Raw genomic sequence first — 18,847 nt, forward strand, 5'->3', positions numbered from 1 at the left:
AGTTAAAATAACTTTTGTAAGTATTAGTATTAGCAAAACTAAATCTATACTAGGAACCTATATAACTCCTCCAATTTTATAGTTCATCTTGAGACAACGTGGCGCCTTTTAGAAGCATTTCTGAAAAAAACTCATTTGTAGACTGCAACTTTATAACATTTCACATACAACAAAAATAAAATCCCAATGAAGGACAACTTCTTATTGACCTATTTTGATTGATCCTGATCCTTAAAAAAATAATAATAATAACCTGGATTGTAATCCTACTCGACTTACTAAAAATCAACTCTTGTGGATTCCTGTTTTTTATTGCCTTTTCTAGATATTAGCTGTGGAGGAGGCTAAGAATTCCTACTAAGTAGACAAAAGACAGCCAGTCCTATACTTGGTGAAAGGTAAATTTTTATCCTATTATCATAAAATAGGATGTGCTGCCTAAGAACTTGGCCAAGTTTGCTAATGAAACAGAAACTGAACTATCCCGTTAAGAACTTGTGGTTATGGCACCAAAAAAAAACACTTAAGTCGCTGAACCAAGCAGAACCTGATTATGGCAAGAATACTGAGCTTATACCCCGTAAGCCTTTGTCTAATCAATGAGACAACCCTATTTTTAACTAATCATATAAAGCCACATTGAGCTCATCCACGACAAATACATAGACATCAGCTAATTTCAGACTATCAAATTCAAACAGAAGGCTTCATTTTGGCAGTTCCAACATTGAAAAGATTTGAAAATGGAAGAAGCACACCTGGGCCACTGGCATCGACTAGCTTCTTTGCAGGGAATAATATCACCACCTCGTCTTTAGAACCTACAACAAAATTTGCACCTTGTGTAAAATCATAACCCGCCCAAGTGTCTACAATGCTTACAGAAACTCCTCAGAAGTATTAGTTTGATTTCGCAAAGATAATAAATGAGATAAATTCAAAAGGGAAAGAAAAGGGTATAAAATTCTTTATTAATTACAATACACCGAGAAATAATTACCTTCCACCATGAACCTTGGCCAAGGTTCAGGGTTTTGTCTCATTGCCAAATAACTATCCATATACAAGCTCAAGAGAATCATATCTTTAGGCATATGTATTTAAAGATGGTAGTCAGATTGCTGAAATCCCAAGAGAACTGTTGTGAAACAGAACAAATCCATTGTTGAGGAGAACATAATTGTTATACAAAACGAGGAAAAAATAAGACAAAGAATAAGGAGGTCTATCAATTCCATTGTTGAGGAGAGAAATTAAAGAGTACTGAGCTGGCGAGGACATAAACAGAATTGTATAGAACAAGAGGAGAGTGAAGCAAATGAGTTCCATCAACCCACTGGGTGAATTATTATTGTTTGATCTGAAATTTCTACTGTGAGGTACGGACTCCAGATATATATATATATGAAGGATGCTTTTTCAAGAGCCAAGGGGGTTGGAGTCAAGGAACTGAATTTTCTAATGGAAACCGGGTTAGTAGAGTAGTTCCTTGCATTTAAGTTTTGATGACATCAAAAAACTGATGTGATACATTTTTTATTTGATATATGGGTAAATTAATTAACTATAAAGCTAAAAAGTCTGGGATTTTTAACAATCACAATGAAAATCCCACTGTGCACTTCTGTTTTCTTAGGATATAGAGAACTGTCTCCAGAAAAAAATCCTGCAGGGTGTCAGGTAACATGGTCTTTATATGCACGGCACCGAAAAATTGATGTGACATATTTTTTAGTAGATATAAAGCTAAAAAATATGGGATTTTCACTATCATATTTCATAGTGAAAATCCCACTTTGCCCTTCTGTTTTTTTAAGATGCAGAGAAAGGTAAGATGGTTTGTCTCATGAAAAATCCAACACTTCAAGTGACCTCAAATTTATACGCATGGCACCGGAAAACTGATGTGACATATTTTTTTAGTCGATATATGGTTAAAATACTAGAATCATAAAAGACCTGTATTGGCGCAAAAAAATCAATTTTGCCCACAAAAAATGATTTGATCGTCAAGTTATGAATTTGATCCTGTTAATGTATCTTTATAAAAAATATTATAGTTATATTATTGTATTGTAACCCACTATTACTATTATATATTATCCTTCACATATAAATTTTACATATATATGTAGAAAATATTGGCTATCCAATCATTTAAGCCTCTCAATTATTTTTACATTATCTTATGTGGTTAGACTTCAATTTCTTTGAAATCTAGCAGGTAATGTATAGTTGCTTGTATCTCCATCGAGACTAGGTATAAAATCTTAGCTGATGGCACTCCTAAAATTATCTGATTTTAGGATTTATTACGAGATCTGTAAATTTTTTTAACTCTACTCCTACCCTTTGATGTGATAATCTAGGCATTGTTTACTTATCTACAAATCCTATATTTCATGCTCGCATTAAACATGTTGAGATTGACTATCATTTTGTACGAGACAAGGTTGCGAAGAAAGAGATGTAGATTTGTTTTAACCCCTCTCATTATCAACTTACAAATGTTTTTACTAAACTGCTTCCTACTGCTTTATTTAATGCATTTCAGTTCAAGTTTCAGGTTGATCATCCACCTTCAATTTGAGGAGACATATTAATCTATCTATATAGAAAATATTGAAGTCAAACTCTTATATTGTAACCTCACCATCATTATTGTATATTGTCCTATATATATATATATAGAAAAGGTTGGCTAATCAACAGGTTAAGTCTTCTAATTATTTTCAACTGATTCCAATAAATTACTTTTTTTTTACCAAATTCAACATGGTAAATGGAAAGTTGGTTTTGACTAGAAAATGGTGATTCTACCAAAAAAAAAATACAATCTTGGCTAATTTTAATAAAAAAAAGTCAGTTTTAATAAAAAGTAACATGTTCGATATTGACAATTTTAGATTGACTTGAAAATTATAGTTTTAGCCTATTTAGACAATAAAGTTGATATTGGTCTTGAACTCATTTTCAATATTTTTTTAAACTAAAATTAAAGTGTATGGAGAAATCATTGTCATCCACACACATTGCACTATGAATTACAATAGTGATCCACAATGCTTTGCTCTTTTTTTTATTGTTGATTTTTTGTTATGATTTTTAATTTATTTTTGTCAATTTATTTTTATGTAGTTGAAAATTTAGCTTTATAATTTATTTCCTTTTATTTTGTCTTTCTCTAGGATTGACTTGGTTTACGGGTTTGTTAGAGTAACCTGAGTTGTCCCGATTTATGAGTTTGATGGAGTTTCAGATAAAAGTCATGTTATTAAACTTTATAAAGTCTATAAACTTATTCACATGTTTGGCTGTTTGACTTGGTTCACGAGTCTGGCAAGTTTAATTTATTATTATTATTATTTTCAATTCTATTGTTAGATTTTGGGTTAATATGAAATTTAGCTTTGTAATTGAGTTTGTTTCACTTTTTATGAGATTATTGTTATCTAAAAAATCATCTTGGTATTATGTTGATTTACGATTTTGCAATCATCTAATTTTATTATCAGATAGTTAAATAAAATATATTATAATCTTAATAGAGTCTATAACCAGATTTGGCATGCTAACCTTTGTTACTCGATTCAAGAGTTTGATAAGTTTACTCACTAACAAAATATGCTTTTTTTTTATCTTTTAATTGTGATCGTCTAATTTTAGTATCACATAGTTAAATAAAACATATTATAATTCTAGTGGAGTCTATAACCTGGTTCATAAGTTTGGTGTACAAGTCTTAGTTACTCAATTCACAGATTTAACAAGTTTACTCATCAACTATATATGCTTTTTTATTTTATTTTTTAATTCAATTGTTTTTAATTTATTATTTTTTGATTTCGTTCTTCAATATTGTATTGGTTGAGAAATATAATGCATGATGTATTTTTGTTTGCTTTCAATTGGATTATCATTGTCTCAAATAAATATCTATTTTTAGGTTGATTCTCAATTTTGGTTAGCATAAATTTTTATTATATAATTAAATAAAAATAGTTTGTAGAAAATATTATTAAACACAATAGAGTTCATGACTCAAGTCGCAAGTGGATCATGGTCAATCCAATTTTTCATTGTCTTGATATTTTTAAAAAAATTGTAATCTTGAATTTTTTTTTAAGTTAAGTCTTGTTTTTATCAGTTATCAATGTTGTATTTGAACCCATGAAATCGATCGATTTAAGTTGGGATAGATCTCATGCAGTTTAATTGGAAACTCAAGTTAAACTAAGAACTAAGTCGGGAGGTTTTAAAATTAACCTAATTGTTTAGCATTTATTTTTATTTTATAATTAAATAAAAATAGTTTGTAGAAAATAGTATTGAACACAATAAAGTCTATGACTCGGGTTGTAAGTGGACCGGGGTCAATCTAATTTTTAATTGTCTTGATATTTTTTAAAAAATTATCATCTTGAAGTTTTTTTTTAATATTGAAACATATTTTTACCGATCATCAATATTACATTTGGACTCATGAAATTGATAAATTTAAGTTAGGATAAATCTCACATAATTTAATTAAAACTCAAACCAAGCAAAAAACTAAATTGGAAGGTTTCAAAATTAACATGTTTGGCCAGATTTAATAATACTATCAACAAATTTGCTATGCTTTTAATATATATATTTTTAAATAATCTTACCTGCTATGGAGCCCAAGCTAATAAAGTAATACTTTGTTTGCACTAGAATGGAAAAATAATTTTCTCATCTACATTGTTGTAGTGGAAGGAAATTGACCTTTTCTGTTTGAAAAGCCAAGAAAGATCATAGAATAAACAATTGGCAGAGACTTCAATAATGAAGGGTTTTCTTGGCCAGAATTGATGCATATTTTGCAGTGTCTAGGAATTATAGAGCTATGTGACGTCAAAGAGTCAAGTATATTTACCTCTGATATTATGGGAACTAAAGTTGTTGCACAAACAAAATCATAGATAATAATGAGTCCAGTCAAAGTTATCCATTAAGGTTTTTTTTTTTTAAAAAAAAATTATCCATAATTTGAGTCCCAGAAGTTGGAACTTTAGTGAAAGATTTCAAGAATTAGTTAAAAACCCAAATTTAAAATTTTTATCTTACAGGACATAAATGATAACAATCAACTAGTTCAAAATAACTTAAAAAAAAAAATATTATCCATGTGTTTGTAACTCATGGTTAAAAACTGCAGTGGACTTTTGGTTGATAATAGATTATTCCTTAACCTTTCTTTCTTTCTTTTTTTGGTTGCTAGATTTATTGGTGCCTGCCCCGATTCATTAATACTTCTTCATTGTGTCAACCCATACCTTATTGCTAGTCAATAACTGCTTGATTCAGCAACATGAAGGTGAGGATTTAGAGACATGATGGTGTACTAAGAGAAAAAATATAAAGCACTTCGTCTGAGTTATATATATAAACAATGAATTTGAGGGATTTTTCAAACTGTGAGCAAGAATCAACTTGATTCAGCATTTATTGTTTCAACCGATGGCTAAGGAATAATATCAAAATATGACTAGTTTAAAATCTTTCATAGAATGTTGATGTTTCCCATGCTTATAGCTTCAGTTCACACTAAATGCACTAAGTATAATGCTCTACTTGTCAATGCTGTGAACTTCTGTTTCTGCCAATTTGGACATTTCATTTTGTTGTGAACTAAGAAAGAAGAAGACAACCCTGTATTCCATGTCTCTTTTAATTTAGTCCGTTTCGAATAAATCCAACGGTTTCTTCATCTGTCATTTCCATTGAATTAGAGGTTTACCATGGTGTATGATTCACGCAACTCAAATTGGGGGCCATTTTGTTATTTCAAAGATTGGTGTAGTGTAAAGGCAAATTTCATTTGTTCCCCTTGCTTTTGCTCTGCCTCTTTCATTGCCGGAGTGTTATCCTAATTTCAAGTCTCTTTTCCCTTGTGGTATCCTGGACTTCATTCTTTGCTCCATTTAAATTCATTAAGAGTCAGCTTAGGGAGCATTCAATGTTTCAAGTCTTACTCGCTTAATAATCCAACCTTAAGTTTCTTGTTGAAATACCATGCAACTTTTTGAACTTTAAGCTCATTTATAAAATTCTTGGAATTCAAATTCACTAGTCTGACTTTTAGTTTTAATCTACATGCATTTGCTCTTGTATGGTGATAAATACGACTAGTGTTTGAGACCTGTTGAATATCTGATCTGTTTATTTTTTATTTGTCATGCTGATAAACTCACGCTGCTGTCCTGAAATGAAAACTAAATGCTTGTGGCATTTATCCCTATCTATGGATTCATTTTTTGGGTTGATTGAGAGCTGCTAGCTAGAAGAATAATGATTTTGAACTTATGTCTTGTCATATTAGCGAAGCTATGGGCATGTTTGAGCTTGTGTCCAGAATAACCAGTTGGGGTGACATACGAAACTTGATCAAGTATTGGATGAAAAATTAAAATATTTGCTACTTCCATGAATTAAGATGGTCTGTCTTCCATTCTTAGCATAGATTGAAAAGTTAGTAGCATGAATCAAGGCTCGATATTGTGTTTCTTATTGAAATTCAAATTTGGTTGCAAGACCTGCGATAGGGATGCAGCTCCAATGTTTTGCTTAGGAGGTGGGTTTGGGGGGTGGTGGGTGTGTTTGGGATGCTTATGAAACCCCGTGGTTTTCCATTAAGTTATGGGGAAGCATTGATGGTAATTGTAGGTCTGAATTACAAGGTAGCTAAAGAGAAAAGGTACCTTCGGCATACCTGGACCTGAATGGGCATATTCTATAGGTGCTGTTCATTACAGCTTGGTGATGGAAGGATCTAATGCTATTACCGTCACCAATAACAATTTTCTTTTTGTTGTTGATACAATATCAGGGATGGTCGATGTAGTTAGCATGCCTAGAAAAAACTAGCCTGTCTAAGAGAATTGGCACATTTAATATTTCATTTTGTGGGTTGTTAAGTTAAAAATAGAAATATTTGCTCATTTCGAAGCATATTTTACTTTCTAGACTGCATAGAGAATTGGTCTCTCGGGAATTATTGTCATTTCATATGTATTTCTGCCTTACAACCCAATATTGTGATGTGCTTGCAATGACAAAATGTGTCTCTATGATCATATTTATGATTGTGAGCATAGTTTTTTCCCCCTTTAGTTTCTTTAGCTTGTTTCTTTTAGGTCTAAAACATCATCTTTCACAGACCATGTAAATGAATAGCAAACAGGAGATACCAATGATTGCAGAGGAGGATTAGTTGTGGTGACCCAAAGGGACCCTAGATATCCTACTGCTGGTAAATATTGAGAGAGATTCTATGTGCATGACTGGAAGGGAACTGCTTTTCCTTTAGTTAACATGGTGGTGATATTATCACCCAGCCTATTACCCCTGCCGGGTTTCATTACGTAAGTGACAATTTAATAAAACAACTTAATTACAAACATCCAAATGGCTTTTCATTACATGTGTTTATCATCATTACATATGATATCAGTAAAATGCAGTGTTGAACTCATTTAAACTAAACTAAGTTACCATCAGTTTTCATTTCACGATAACATTAGATTCATTTCTCAGATGTCTAGCTGTGAATCACTGGCCTTTAACTTATGGAATGTTTCTGAACTAAGTAGAATCATGGCTACGATCTAGATCAGTCTTAGTATTCTCCATCGCAAACTTGTTGGAATTTTGTGTAACAGGGGTTATGTTGTGTTCCAATAATGATATGTGCATTTGCCTCAGTGACTATTCTTTGATGAAAATTTCATGATTTAATTGATTCCCATGTTGGAGTCAATTTGGATTCACTTTTGTGGGAGAATTCTGATACAGGTACATGAATCGATCATGGACCCCTTCTTGGAAGTTAAGATTGCAATTGCATGAATTTAATAAAATCGAAATACTTAATACTTCCTGCTTTCTCCCCCTTCCTCTGTTCAAGCATACATGCACACATATATAATTGACAAACATATATGTACGTGGTGTATGCATAAGAAAGTTGCTTTTGCTATTCCTACTTTCGTTAAAGCTAAATTTAAACCACCTTTTCTTTGTCTTGCAAGATATGGAGACGGCTTCTTGAAGGGATAGATGAGATGCTGATGTATCAGAACATGTGTCCTGATGATTGCGTGACCATGTCTTTGAAAAATGTTTGGTAGTACTGTTCTTTATGTTCTCCAGCTTTTCACTACCTTTCAAAATGTGGAGTTTATTTGTGTGTGTAGTTTGGATGATGACACTTCCTTTTGAGCTCTTAATATAATTAGTTCTTTTTTGACTCGGGCTGGTGGAAGTGCTGCAAAAAACCTCTTTTACTAGTGTTCATATTGCATATCATCAATGCTGGTGTCAGGATGTGTACAATCAGTAATCGTTCCTTTGGTTTTCAGTATTTGCTATTGTTTTCAGCACATGTGAACTGCTTAATATTGGATTGCTGCATGATTAGGAGTGAAATGGTAGCCAAATGCTGCTTCACCGTCGACCATAACTGGTCTACCGTTTTTCTCTTCATTCAAACTTCAGAGACTCACTACCTTTGGTGGTCATAATTCTCAAGTCATACCATTTCAGAAAAGAGAGATTGGCATGCTTTTATTTTGAAGAAAAACCATATCAGGGTTTGCTTTTCTTGGTATTTAGAATGTGTTTAGTGAGAAGGATCATCTGTCAAAAGCGGTGACCTAGCTGTTAGTCAAAGAATTCGCTCTCTCCATATCCTTACCATTTCAGTGGGAATCATCAAACTATTCTTGCAAATTTGAAAGGGAGTTTCAATATCTCAAAGGCACAGACCATACCTTACACATGCTACATTATTAAAATGCTGTAAGTTCTGCATAGCAGCAGTAAATATGGCTAAAAGAATAAAAAAAATAAAAATGAAACTACTTAGTTTTGGATAAAAAAATTCACCTGAATGACTATAAATTATATATTGTAGCTTCATAAAACAATTTAAATTTTTAAATTGAAATAATTATTTGATATTATATTTTTATTAACAAGAGATTATTTTAATCTCATATTCTATCAAATAGCCAGTAATAAGTTTTTATATATATAAGTTTCAAATCTAAATAATTTTTATTTAAGATGTGTATTAAAAATTAATTCAAATTATATTTTAAGATTTTATCTAATAATTTAAATTTTTATATTTAGATGATTTTTTTGATAGAATCTCATCTTAGATTTGATTAAATCATATATGTCTATATTGACAAGTTATTCATATTAACCCTTCAACGCAATGTAGCTAAATGTAATTTTATTAAAAATAAAGAAAAGAAAATTTTCTCCTCAATGTCAGGGTGCTATCTGGGGTGGCATGGTTCATAGTTTTTATATTGAAAATCAATGCTTCCAAGAAGATAAAGTAAACGTTATTGTCAAACTTGCTAAAAACTGAGCTCATATCATTTTCCAGAAAATCATTTCGTCTGGGACTGGATGACAGGACAGACAACTGTTTCGATGAGGATAAACTACGTGGGACCTCAAAAATTGATAATTGAACTACTTCCATTTCTAGGAATTCATTCCAACTTTTAAGCCATCTCTAGGAATTGGAATATGACAAATCACAAAATATATTGCAATCTTAAATCTTAGTTTGCATAATTGTCTGTGTATACCAATAGTGAAGATTTGTAATTCTATTTGTATCATACAACTAGTTATTTTGGTCACATTTTATTAGTATTTTAAGATAGATATGGTAATGACAAAAACATATATGATTAAAAGAACAAATATAAAGATAAAATAAATTTGTTTTTTAGACAATTTTAAAGTGATTTTTTTTTTGTTTTTCAAAACAAGGATAAATGTATATCTTTTTTATTCTCATTATCTTTATTTATTCTGTCTGAAATAATAATTAAATACTACCTTATTGTTCAAAAGTTAAAATACACTCACACTATTTTTAAGATTGATAAAGACCCATCTTATTATATTTTTTTCTTGTAAAAGGTTCACATTTTATAACTCAATTTCATTAGTTTCAAAAGTTAAAAGTGTTAGTGCATATATCACAATCACATTGATTCGTCTTTGAATCTTTATATGTCCAATTCTTTCAACACCAGAAGAAATTTTCATATTTTTTTGTATATAATTTTTTATACAATTTCTTATTTTATGATCTTCTTGCAGACCCTCAAAAAAATTTTTGGTTATGCAAACCAAAAAGAATAATGATCTTGGGTTGTACCAAGTCTATTTTCATTAAGTGATTTATTAAATAATCAAAAATAGAGAATTTTGAATACTATTCAAAATTCAAAAGAATTACACGGAGGAGTCATTGAATAGTTGGGAAAAGAACTCGCTAAGCCAGAATCACTAACTAATACTAATTTAATACTAACTAATCATAATCTAATACTAATAAAATAGAAAAGAATAGAAAAGAAAAGAACTGTATTTTATGTATACTTTCCTTAATTCCGTTGTTACCGTGTGCCTTGCGCAATCAATCAGATCATATAGATATCCTTTCAACATAACATAAGTCATTGAAAGGATCTTGGAGACCTACCAAAGCATGAAAGACAAGATCTTTCAGAAAATGGATTCCTATTTGAAGAGTGCATAACCGCATTGGGAAGGGAACAAAAATTAGTTACATATGACATTGATTTTATTCATATAAATATATTTAATTTATTAATAAAAACCTATTTGTCTTTAATACTCATCAAATATTCAATTAATAAATCTAATATTTTATTAATGAATATAAAGTAAAAATAAAGTCATTGGAATAAAATTGTTTTGTAAAGAAAAGTATAAAAATATTATAATTATGAGATTTCTATTGCAACAAAGCATTGTTTCTAGATTGTTCATAGTCAATGCTTTATTACGACTAAATTTTAATTAGATTTATTAAGACTAATACATATTATGTTTTTTTTTTTTATGAAATTAACAATTATTCTCATAAGCTGAGATATAAAAAATACCTAGAACTAATATATAAATATTTGTCAGATGACTTGTACAATTAACTTACCCACATTGGAATTTCATATGATGCAATCATCTGTGTTTATTCAACGGCTTATGTGATAGTTGTGTAAGCGATCATTAGACTTGAGATCACTAATGTATCTTATATATGATGTGTTATGTTTTGATTCTACTATATATTGTCTTAATTAAGAGTAACAAATGGGTAGTTATTCAGTATAACATGTGTTAAAGAATAATATAAATCATAATTTGGGATTTCACCTAATAGCTTAAGTTTTTGGATTGAATTGGTTTTTTGACGTTGTGGTATCAAAGCCTTGATGACTATGCGGTCACAAGTTCGAATCTTACCATCCTTATTTATTTGATAAAAATCAAGCACAAAGTAATTATGTAGGCTTATACAAGTTTCAAATATAAAGGGTTTTCACTTGAGAGGGTGTATTAGAGAATAATATAAATCATAACTTAGGACCTCACTTAACAGTTTAAGGTTTTGGATTGAGATGATTCTTTGACAATAAGAATTATATGAAAGTATTTAAGTAATCAAGATATGATTCATCACCTTAGGTGTATTAGAAAAAATATTTTATCTATTCTCAAATAGTATTAATTTTAAATTATTGTGCAAGGAAAAATAAAATATAAAAAGTTTCAAATATTATTAAAATAATTAATGGCTATGGTGTTGAGAATAAACATGATTTGATAAAGTAGATACATTTTATGCTATAATATCATAACATTATTGATGAAGGGACAATAATCATATATAGAAACTAATTATTGAAAGGCTAACTCAAACTATTTATGAATTTTCTAATATTTAGAGAATCATGACAAGTTGTTATACATTATCCTTGATCTTCAAATATAAATCAATTCATTATTGAGTTGATAATAAAATATTTTATTTAATTTATTTAATCCTATTTTATTTAAAATTATAATTTATATTTAGATCAATTTATCAGAGAATCTAATAGATCACACACATAAGAACTATTAGTCAAAAAACAAAATAGAAATATTAATCAAGTGTGACTTGATTATAAATAAGTTTTAGAATTTGAGGACTAGAGAGTAATTTATACAGAGAATTACAATTCTAGATAGAAAAATCAAGTAGGGACTTAATTAAATAAATATCTAAAAAATATTCTAAAGTAATATATGCGATATTATGCAGGGAAAAATTGATATGTTATCAATTATAGGATTTTAAGTTTTCTCTATAAATAAAATATTATACCTCTTATTTTCTACACTTTTGCACAAAGAAAAAAACTACATAAGTTAGAAAACACCTAAAAAATACACATAAAAAAAAGCTAATACACAAAGGTATAACAATCCCCTTCTCCTAAAAGGGTTTAAGAGATTTTTCAATGATAGTTTGTATGAATTACTATTAGAGGTCAGACACTTAAATAACTTGTGATTTACGATAACCTATTCTTAAAGCAATTATTCAAAGTAAAAAAAAATTGATCTTCAAGTAATTTGTTTATAAACCTTCAAACAACTTTAAATTTGTCTAATGAGATCTTTAAAAAAAATTTACAATTTCTATTATATAAATATATTTCAAGAAATCCAACAACAATGACACATTAGCGGTGTCAATTTTTTTTTTTAATAAAAGTTATAAAAAAAAAGGAGTGAGCCTAGATTGATAGAGAGAACAAATGCAATAATGTTGCCCGGCTCTGCTTGTATGATTAGGGGGAAGTAAGGCAACACGAGAACTCCACATGGGTAGTTTCATGTGCTATACTAGAGAATAATGGCTAAGAATTAAGTGGCTATCATTTGAAGTTACAAAGGCCATGAACACTGTGAAGTGTAAATGAATAATTCAGTTTCTGGCAGATATCCATAGCAATCACAAACAGAATCACAACATCAATGAAGGCAGAAAAATTATATAGGATCTTCGATATCCATTCAAAATGCTCCCCAAGAAAGCTATAAAATATGTTCACTTTATAGTTTTATACATTCATTGAGGTTGAAATTTCAATATTTATTGATTTTACACAAGCAGTTTAGTTTTTAATTACTGTATTTGGATAATAGAGATAATAATAATGAGAATAAAAAGGATATATTTTCTTGTATTTTCTGTTTTGAAAATATATAAATTGATTTTAAAGTTATTTAAGTGATGAATTTATTTAATATCTTGCCTCGGTCTGTTTTTATAACTAAAAATGTTTTTTTTTCATTTTATATTTGTTATTTCTATTCTAAAACACAAACCAAACATAATCAATATAATAAGGCTGTGGAATTAATTAATTAATTATATTAAATTTACCAGGCTTGTTGACACGACTAAAAGATTGATGTCTTCTCCCAAGTGCAGGAGTGTCAAAGTAATAAATAACCCGGCAAGACCAGGGTCGAACCACAGGGAGGTTAATTGTACAAATTATAAACAACAATTATAACCAACAATAATAGTAACAATAACAATAACAATAATAATAGTAGCAATAATAATACTAATAATAATAGTAGTAGTAATAATAATAACAACAACAACAACAACAACAACAATAAAGAAAAAGAAGAAGAAGAAGAAGAAGAAAAGTTTATGAGAACTTTGAGATGAAAAATTAACGTAAGAATTAAACAGTGATAACAAACAATGTCAAGGTTAGAGGATCCATTAATGGTATGTCAAACAAGTATAGTATAAACTCTTATTATTCAATTGGAAATCACACACAAAGGAGGTTCCAATCAGATTATAAATTGTTAACATGATTACATTAGTCATCTTATTCAATTAATGCTAATACTTGTAAATCTCGTCAAGCATTCAAGATTATAACTTATGTTAACAACAAATCAAGTTCCTTTCATAGCTCAGGTGTCGGTTATACCATACATTATGGGCTATGAAAGTGCCAAGCATTTGTTGTACCAAATGTTATACAACATAAATCAAGATTAATCATTTAACAAGCAAAGTATTAAAGAGTGAACAAGATAACAAATATAAAACATGTTAGTATCAAACATTAAAGTCCATATTAGGTTTACACTATACTTATTCTTACACCATTAGTGTAACCTTTTCACCTTGACATAATAAACTTAGCTAGACATAATAAAAGAAAGAAAAATAAATAAATAAAATAAGAATATAAATAAGATAAAAGTTAACTAAGTAAAGGAAAGGAAATGAAAGGCATAAACTTGATATTAATGAAAGTAAAGTATAAACATTACAAAAAATATAAAAAGAGAAAGCAAGAGCATGATCTTGATCTGGAAACCAAGATGCCTAAATGCATGGCAAATGCCTCCTTTTATAGGTCAAAATTGGAAACTATTGATTTGACGACTAATTAATAAGTGGGTGACCAACTCTTGACTTGGTGACAATCCTTATATTCTCTTATCTGCTCAAAACGTCATTGATAACGTTAAAATTGGAGCCACTTGAAAACATGAAAGTTATAGGAAATTGTCTCAGCTTTCTTGTGTAAAACATTCAGCTTATTTCGACTTCTAGAACTTCAGATATGACCAAACTACTAAACAGTGCTCAGGTTGGAGGACAAATTCGGGTGTCTTTGTTGTTACAACAATTTGGACTTGAAAATGGCCTTTTTAGATCTTGGGCTCCATATGAAAGTTGTAGGCCTATGTCTTACCTTTCCATCCATAGTAAGTTATATATCCAAATATTAAGAATTAAGTTTATGAAAATCCAACTTCCTATGTATATTTGTATTATAATAATGATAAAAAAAAAACAAATATTTTAACCATTTTTTTTCATTAAAAGGTTAAAAAAACAAAAAACATAGCAATAGATATCAACAACGAAAACGATGCAATAGTACTAATGGGTTTCTTATTCAAAACCTCTCCTCTTAAATCTCTCTCTCATTTCTAGATTCCATCCTAATGTTTTGAAACAATATAAAAATTGCTTTCAATAAATTGTGTTAGATTCACTTCTAGAGGAAAAGTATTCATGATCTAATTGCAATTATAATACTAATTCATGGCCTATGGTGGGCACGTGAAGCTGTCGGAGGATTAGTAGTCTATTATAGTTGTAATCTCTTAATATAATCTAGCTACAAGCCTCCTAATCTTGATCTTATATGGTCGGCTGTGCAAGATATATTTATTATCCATTTAGTTTGAGGTCACAATCCCAAGGTATTTTCACCAAGGTATTTTCACCAGGTTACAGCCACAAATCATGCATTATTGTAAGGAAAACTATGTCTTCTTCTGTTGGCAGGGAACGGGTTTTTTTTTTAATTTAAAACCTAATAGAATGCATGTGGAGAGGAGGCGATCCACCTGAAGCCTGAAACCATTAAATTTTCTATTATCAATTAATAAAAGAAATTAGAGGAAAGCAATGAACAATATCAATAGCTAGCCGCTTGCTAGGTCTTCAAAACGAGGGAGCAACAAAACTTGTGGTTCTTGCCAAAGAAACAATGAATGCATTCCACCGTCACCCCCAGAGTCAATGGATTCTGTCATGATCTGTTATGTTTCTGTTCATATTGGTTAAAGAATCAAGACAATAAGATACTGTTTTACATTGTGTTCAAATCATGTTTTTTAAAAACTTTGTAATTTTTTAATTTTAAATTATTTTTTAATATTTTTGAATTGTTTATATATGTATATATATGGTAATACCAAAAATATATTTTTATAATATATTTTAAAAACCAATATCTAAGGTGATTTCAAATACACCATAAATGAAGGAGACAATAGTATCCTCAGTCTTTCTGTAGCAGGGTCCCACTTTCACCTGGAGCTAAACTTGCACCATAGAAGTGTTTGGCATGGATCTTCCCAACACCTGGCGATTCCATTCTGTGGTTGATTGAAAATCTAATGCAATTTCTTAAGGAAAACTAAACCAAAAAATTTTAAGTAAAAAGTTTAAGATGTTAAATAAAATTTTAAAATATAATTTATATTATATTTTAATATATTTTTAAAATTAGAATTCATGATTACTTACCAATTTAATATCATATAAAAAAATCATTTTAATTTAAAAAAATTGGCTATTATGGGAAGGTAAAAATATAATTTATATTATTATAATCAAAAAATTATTGTACATCTAAAATTTTACCATAGAAGCTGAATTTCAATTTGGAGAAAGATATATGTATGTGCATTGTAACTGGAAATTGCAAAACATGAACTTATGACTAAATAGAAACTAATAAGGATCAATCAATATCACATTGAAGTTATGACAACATTTCTATTACAGGAAAAATTACATAGGAAATTTTAGTTAGCTATCCTTAAGCTCTAGGTGCCCTGACTCACTTGACATCAACACATTCAGGTTATGTTGCAATAACAAGCAGATTAGCTATAGCCTAAGGGATTCTGATTCAGAAGAGAAAGTTCCTTCATTACATCTTCAACATTTATCAGGACTGGATGAAGGATTTTGATCATCAACAATAACATCAAATATAAAAGACTGGATGAGAATTACTAGCCGGAGGCGCAGTTCTGCGCCAGCATGTCGAAGAGAAAGCTGATCTTGTTGGAGATAATCCTCCATCACTGTCACAAAATCTGCTTGAACATTCTTCACTATTATTAGAAGAACTTGAAACAGGGAGGAGGTGGCGTAGAAGACCATGGAACTACTTGATTTTCTTCATCATCTTCGCTGCCATGATCATTACCACCATCACCATTTTCATTATCTTCACCACTATCATCTTCTCTATCATCATCATCATCATCATCATCATCATCTTCTCTATCATCATCATTGTCGACGTTTTTATCATCTACGGTGCTTCTTTCTTCTCTACAACTTGAGTTGTTTACGCAGTTGTCACAGACATAAAGCGTAGGGCCTAACTTGGGTCCGGTTCCGGTCCATGGCGTGAGGGATTGGCAAGCATGACAAAGAAGTGTTCTTGAATGTTTAGCGACAAGAAAATTTGCACTATGAACATTAGCATCACAATCCCAACACAGGCTGGCTTGATCTGATTCACAGTACATCTTTGCTAAAGAATCACAGAGCTCACACCTTTTCATTTCTTTCCTCTCAATTTGGAGAACAGGCTAAATTAAGCTGCAATTTTCTGTGCATGCTCTGCTCTATTTATGTCTTTGTTTAGGCCTAAAAAAACAGAACACATGGTCCAGGACAACTTGCACTGTAGATATTTATAATAAAAAAGTTATCACATTAATACAAAAAATTATAAATTTAAAATATCAATAAGCTTATATAGTTCAGTGATACTCTCTTCCATAAAAGGGATGTGATTTCAGGTTGAGTTTCATATTTATGAAGTCAAATCTAATAAAATTGGATAGCACTCATAAAAAAGTGTTGATTAAATTTCAGGGGTAAACAAGATTCTGCAAGCCAAATCAAATCATTTATGTGAACTTGCTGGACAAACCCAAGCCCCAACCAACGGATTGTTCACGTTATCGTACTATAGCAAGTAGAAACATGAGCCGTTGTGAGGCAAAATTGTGAAAGAAATGAGAAAAAGATTGTGGACAGGGAAAGAATGGGATCTTGCATGTTGTTTATTGCCTGGGAATTAGGTGAACTATCGGACAAATCAGTGCCCGCTAAGATCTCACCAAATCAAAATGCTAAGGTGGGGATTGAAGTGAAGCACTTGAGTTCAAGCACTAGACCTAACCTCTCTCAGGCCCCTCCTCTTCTCGTGCTCTTGTGCATGCGTCAACTTATAATGCCCATGCTATGACAAATTGAATTTCAGATAAGTTTTCTTTCTGATTTATTAACAAATCTTGGTTTTAATATCGACAAGAAATGATATTTATTGTTTTTTCCAATCCTCACATGTAATGATGCAGCTCTAATTCCTGTAAACTAATATTATACACTTTGATCAGGTGGTGTGGTCTCACTAATATTATAATAAGCTATGAGCTGAATCTTCAACGGAAACAAAATTCATGACATGTATTTCACTAACAACATTATTTTGTTAGTAATTAAAATACTAATAAAAATCAAATATAAATACCAATGAAATATTTTATGGATGTTTAACAATTTTTTAGTGTTGTAAGTACAAGTTCAAAATCATTTTAATATACATTTATTGTAGGATTAATTAGGATGATATATGATTATGATTTGAATTGGTTAGATACTAATTTTTTGTGAAGGATCCCTTATTTTTACAAGCTCTAAAATTCTGGTAAGGGCTTTGATCTCATTTTCATGAGCTTTGGTATGATGAGAAGATTTACTTGAGAGTAGGATTGTGATTACAATTTAAAGTTTTTCAAAAAAAATATTAAAAAAATATTTTTTAAATTCTTTTTAAATTACTCTTGATATTAGCATATTAAAATAATATAAAAATATTTTTTAAATTCTTTTTAAATTATTCTTAATATTAGCATATAAAAATAATATAAAAATATTTTTTAATATTTTTTAAATTTTTTTAAAAATATAATTTCAACCTCCTTCCATTCCTCACCTTAGCCATGCTTGCCACTCCCTATAATAACAGATGTCTAAGTTCTACTGAAAGATAAACTCTGTGGCTTTCCTACAATCTGAAGACCTCATGTACTTTGTGGCTGATCTCGACTCCAGATGGCACAACAAAACGATTAGCATTAGATGCAATTCCTAGCATGTGGCCAAAACCTACTATAGCCTGTCTAATCGTGTGGAAATTGCTCAGCACTACAGTGGGTGTCAAATGGAAACTGGGGCTGGCGATGTTCTTCCTGCAGCTGGCGATGTAATAAACTGGGATCAAATCAATTTCCTCATGAGCTTACATTTTGTGGTTCATCTTATTCAACGGCTTTTAGGAGAGGAGTT

General features: G+C 30.2%; 1 pseudogene; it reads right to left on the bottom strand.

Moving 5' to 3' along the window:
- Window positions 1-16,235: 16,235 nt before the first annotated feature.
- Window positions 16,236-17,144, bottom strand: LOC105110793 (zinc finger protein CONSTANS-LIKE 2-like; annotated as a pseudogene).
- Window positions 17,145-18,847: the final 1,703 nt, after the last annotated feature.

Source organism: Populus euphratica, unplaced genomic scaffold (assembly GCF_000495115.2).
Source record: "Populus euphratica unplaced genomic scaffold, PopEup_1.0 scaffold379.1, whole genome shotgun sequence".
NCBI lineage: Eukaryota > Viridiplantae > Streptophyta > Magnoliopsida > Malpighiales > Salicaceae > Populus > Populus euphratica.